The sequence below is a fragment of the Ischnura elegans genome, chromosome 11 (assembly GCF_921293095.1).
Source record: "Ischnura elegans chromosome 11, ioIscEleg1.1, whole genome shotgun sequence".
Taxonomy (NCBI): Eukaryota; Metazoa; Arthropoda; class Insecta; order Odonata; family Coenagrionidae; genus Ischnura; species Ischnura elegans.
In genome coordinates this window covers 30015658-30021657 of record NC_060256.1, presented here as the reverse complement: position 1 = coordinate 30021657, position 6000 = coordinate 30015658, and positions in this window count along the sequence as shown.

Genomic DNA, 6000 nt, shown 5'->3' with positions numbered 1-6000 from the left:
TTCTGTGTACATACTAACTTGATTTAAGTCGCATTGTCTGTGTGAAATGAAATCAACGGTCAAATCAGACTGCGTCCTTGCGTATCACTGCATGGGCGTACCCAGCGAGGGGCAGGTGGGGGCAGCTGCTCCCCATCCCCTAGAAGCAAAAATCACTAAATTCTTTAATCAAAATCAGTACTGATTTGAAACGAAAGTATTTAACAAATTTTCTTTAAACCCACGAAAAATGATATATATTAGTATAAGATATGTAACTAAAATAAAACCATTTTTTCAAGGAAATAATCTCATAAATCCCATGGCTTTCCCCTCCCCCTAGATCAATGCTTCCCCCCCCCCCCCTCCCTAGACATGGCTTGGCCCCCCTAGTTATGATCCTGGGTACGCCCTTGCATCACTACTCATAGGCCATTTTCTCTACTCCACTTCCCTTCATCTTTCCAATACTTGTCAATTTTTCCTCTGTCTTAACCTCGTCTTGTTCCGTCTCAATCTCTTCCAAGGCCTGATACTTTCCTTCACGCATATGCTTTTGCTGCGTAAAAATGATGTTCACGGACCATGGCCACGGGTATCACAAAGGGACTGAGTTGTCAATGAAAGTGCTGATAGCGCTGCCGAGTAAAATAAGCACTCTTATATCTTGGATGTATTTTCGCCAAGATTGGATCAATGGCTAGTATAGATTTCTTCTCAAAAGATTCAATATTCAGTCAATTTTCCAGAAATTTAATAAAAATTTTCTTTAAAAAATAATATTAATATAGGAATGATTGGAAGACAGGAATTTTCGGAATTCCAAGTCTGTATAATCGAACATCTACTTGTAAAAGGTAACTTATTGACATAATTTGCTCAGTTCTGCAAATTAATTGTGTATAATCAATTCTGTATTCCTATTATAACTTTTCTGAAATAAAATATTAAAATGTTGTAATATATGATTGGGTGAGAAACCAAGGGGTAAAAGTGATTTCTTTTTTCTATGCAGTGTAAGGTACAGAAATTAGGTATAAAAACAAACGAGATCAATTAAATACTTAGTATTGTCACTGAGTATACTCTGTGGTAGTGTATTTGATTTTCCACTGGATGTCAGCACAGAACAAATACTCACTCGTATCTCATGGCAACCCAGTTATTGTGTATTTCTTCTAACAATTAACTTTACCTAACTGTTGTGGAAGGTTACCCGGGATTTCCACCGGGGCAAGTTCTCCAACTCCATCTCAGCCGACGTTTCGATGAACGAGTTGTCCACCGTCATCAGGGCGTCAAACCTAACTTTTTTGAGAAAAATATCACTTGCACGCCTTAGATTCTCACCCTGTCATATGTCATTGGAGTCCCCCTTTTTATTGTATTTTATTGCATAAGGTATGTGTTGGGAGCGCTCTGGTTGTCACAATTCTCCTTCAATTCCTATGCAAAACGCTATTGTTTCGGCAATATTTTTATTTTGTTATGTAATTTCTATTGGATATGGATATTTACAACGATTCAGAAATTAAATGTATCTTCTACGAGTACTTCTCTTCTCGTATGCAGTACCCAAAATAGCGACCCAAAGACCCATCAAATATGTAATTTGATTCGCGCACGACGAGGTCGAGTGACCTATTTCATTGTTTCACCCCCGCCTTTCTGTTTCTAAACGTTCTTTTCCATTCAGACTTCCTTCCTCCATTAACTCCTACGCCAAATGTGTTCCAAATCATGATCCTTTTTTTTCATCCCTCATCCATCTTGCATCATCACTATCGCAATTTCCCCCCTATTCCTCGCACCACCCGATGAAATTTACTATTCTTTGTTATTTATTTGTAAATACTGTTGAATATTTTTTTTATTGTTGGTTACGTTGCTTAATATTATGATATTGTTTCTCCTGTTATTGTAGTCCTCTGTAATTGGCCTCGTGCTGTTTTTGGATTAAATAAATAAAATAGCATAAAATTTTGAAAAGTCATAGAGCCCCCCAACACATCACCCTAGCTACCAAGCATCACCAAAGCCTGGCGCGTATCCTCCGCCTCTGAGATGAGGGTTTTCCATTGTTAAGTTTATTTCCGCGGGCCCCATCAAGACAGGGACATCTTGAGTCGGAGTGAGCTTTATCGCTCGCTGTTTACCCCGACCGTGCACCCCGCCTTCATGCGAAGCAACCCTTATCTCGCATCGGACGGGGGGCCAAGGAAATCCATTATCATTGCTCATTCGAGAGGACCCGCCCAGTCTCCATTATTCCCACGTCCACTTTCTTTGATGTTGCATCAGCCTGTTTATATGACACACAGAGGATTGAGTCCATGAAATTCCAACACATTCCCATATATTTCTACAGTCGTGGTCAAGGGAATTTCACTCTCAATCCAGAGACCCCGTAATGCAAATTAATCTATATCCATACGTGATATTCAAATATGTCATCCAAATCGAAGACCTCAGGGGGTTACACATCAGAAGCCGAGTAGATGCAGAAGTAAGAAGATACTGTACTGTCCTCTATCTTGTGATCAAAAATATTTTTACAGCAGAATAGCTTCGTATTTTATTGTAATAACATGCTGTCACACCAAATGTCAACCGTTGAATTGATCCTAGACCCTAGCATGTCTTTGGACGATTCAAGTGAAAATAAGAATCGCACTGAGGAATGGTACTGATATGATATCCTGTATTCTATGAAGGGGCTGGATTTCGGTAAGGATTAAGGAAATGGGGTACTTGCCGTGACGAGCAACACGTATTCACAGGGTTAGGAGAACAAGGTTCGGGTCGGGAGAACCTTGCGCCTTGAACCTTGGAACCCATTCCCCATAAAAAAGAAAATGAGCGTCGGTTTTTCTTCCGTCGTACAAAGAAGACAGAATCATCATTCATTATAAACCATAATAGTGGTGTTTTCTAGTACTAGTAATGACTAGTATATATGACGTGGTACCAGCCCCCAACACTTGGTTTCAAGGTTAAATGAGTTTAATCTAAACATGTCTTAATATCTTGAGTTATTTTTCTATTTATTTTTAATAAGCATTATGTTGCTTTAAAATACTTATAATTATAAGATAAAAATGCAAAATAAATAAAAATGTAAGTATTATTTAGGTGATCCCCATCGTGGTGTCATGGTGCCAGAACGCGCCGGAACGTCGTTCCGGCACAGGTTAAGAAAAGACATAACAGTCAAATAAAACTTTCATTAATTTTGGTGCTTCAAAATTTCTAATATAACAAAAAAAATATTGTAAAATATGCAGGCGTAACTTGTGATAACAAAATCGCACAGAGCAATATTCCATTTGTAAAAAAAGTAAAGGAAAGAGCGTTCCGGCCATAGAGATTCTATGTTTCAGGCACTGCTAACTAATGCCATGACACCACTGATCCCCACCTTTAAGGCCGTATTACACGGTACACGATATTGCGCAATCTGACGTACGTGCGAAGGCGCAAACGAAATTGCGTCGTGTAAAGCGGTGAATAGGGGTGTTAACCTCAAACAAAATTACCCATTTAAGTAGATGCTAACGGTGAGTTTTGGCTAACAATTCACATTGGTGAAAAAATTTCTGCAATTGGTGCATTACATTTTCTTTGGTGCTCCGTTGAAATTTGTGCGTCTTTGAAACGGCCAGTTTCGGCGGGAAGTCAGGCTCGAATGGCTCTGACGTCACACACAGCTACTTCGCTGACTGCACGCTTTCGGTGAACGCCGTTATCCGTGCCGTGCTTGAATTTGTGGATGCCGTGGTGAGAAATGCCTTCGGATTGTGGCTTTGTGAGGGCTAATTCTACTACCCCACCTAAAATGAGTGCTCTGATGCTCATTTTTTATCATGAATAAGAAGAGGTCAAGACAAGAAAAAAATCTAAATACGCAGTAATGACATTTTTAGCGCTCCGGAAATTCAAGGAGTCAAGCAGGCAAGTTAGGAGTCAATGCATATTAATTATTATAGCACTGTTAAATATGTTAATCGTACTTAAGAGTATATTTTCCATCAAATATTTAATTTTGTTACGATTTACTCAGCCCTGGCTTCCATTTTTATTCGAATTATCCCCTAGTAAACGCTGAAATGGTTCTCGAGGGGTACATTTCATATTATATCACTAATCCCTGTCACGCAATGCTCGTTTTTTAGTTTTAAAGGCTTTTGATAATTTATAGCCTATAAAAACTTAGGTGACATAAGGAAACTATTATCATAAAATAATCACTTTTGTTCGTCGCAGATTTGTCTGAATCATGATATGGAATGGCGAATTATTGTCAATATTTATTCTTGTGAATGTTACTGTAAGGCCCCTTGCACACGCACCGATTTTGGACGGCCGGTAAAATACCGTCCGATATTTTACCGGTGAAGCACTACTTGCACACACGCCGGATTTTCACAGGTCAAAAGATAAGTTGTTTGCTTGTTGAGCTGGCGCAGGGGATCCGCAGTGGCATTGGCCGGTAGCTAACAGACTTGTTACCATTGCCGGTGCGCGGTCGGTCAGTGTGCAAGCTCCCATGCCCTTCCATTGTTCACTATTGGAATGTTGCCGGCCGTCCAAAATCGGGGTGCGCTACGGGTCTATTATTATGGGCCTAATAAGGGTTGAAAACTATCTCAGCGCTGCCAGAAAAGAATACGGCGATTCAGCAGTTTGTAACTTCTAACTTAAAAGAGAATAATATATACACTATGAAAGGAAGAGTTTGTCCTGAGCACAAAATCAGAAGAAACCACAGGAAAAATAATTTTTGACACTTATTCTTCCGCCATACCCAGGGGAAACAAAATTTACAAATTCATTTGGTTCACAAGGTACTAAATACTTGATGGCATTACATTTTTTATACTCACTCCATGTCAAAGCTTGATTTATTGGATCAGAGGGCTTTCGAATTTGAATTTCAAAACATTCAATTATATACTGTACATTGCTGTAATTGGCTTGAAAAGACAAAGGTAGATCAAGTTTGTTATGCTTCGGAAAGAATATTAAATTTTTTAAGCAATGTGAAATAAGAGGTAAAGTTGCGTGGATAGGAGAAAAACTCTTGTCTTACTGATTTGTAATTGGTCTCCTAATCTCTCCAAGCTGTCATTTAATTGAATTTTGATGATGGTGATGAAAATGTCTCTAGGGGCAATCTTAAATATTCCAGAGGGCAAATCAATGGCGTACATTGGATCATTAGGTATTCCTAAGTACCTCTAGGGGTAGCTTCATTATTAAGTCAGTTATATTACTGTTTTCACCAACTCCAAAACTCTCGGCTGAGAATGTGCTCGAGAATATTTCATCAATAAACATTTATGTTTGGTTACTGTGTGTCAATCTTTGGTGTATTAAAAATCTAAGACTATGTTAGCATCAATTAACTTCGGTGATCATTGAATAGTAGCATAAACATTGTTCTTAATCTTTCGTAAATTATTTCCATTCAAATAACTTAAATTAAAATTGTTTTCGTCCGTTCGACTTATTTGGGAAGACCGCAAGTAAAACAATATCACGTAAACTGACGTTGTGATGCTGGCATTTAGTATAAATTTAACACTAACATTAAAAGAATCTTCACAGCAATAATAAGATGTCTTGCCGTTGATATTTTTGGTCATCTCGCATTGCTGCAGTTAACCATTTCCTTCGCACACGAGAATTAAGAGGCACAGTTATAAAACGTTTTCCCGGATTTCTTATTGTGGTAGAATCACAAAGCGGTAGAAAGCAATATATATATATATATATATATATATATCACAGGTTTTTCGACCGGGTTGACGGCTTCCGCGAGAAGTTCGCTGTGTGTGACGTCAGCATGCCTTCGGCAACCTTCGTGCGCTTTCGGAGCGTTTGAGCCGGCCCTCGGATTCCACACTTTTCGCCTAGCTCTTTTAGGATTAAATTTTTGATTAGAAAAGCGCTGAAACTGTCGCCGGTATCCCCTCGGTGTGTACTTTCATTTAAGACAGTAAAAAAAAATTGGTGAACAAC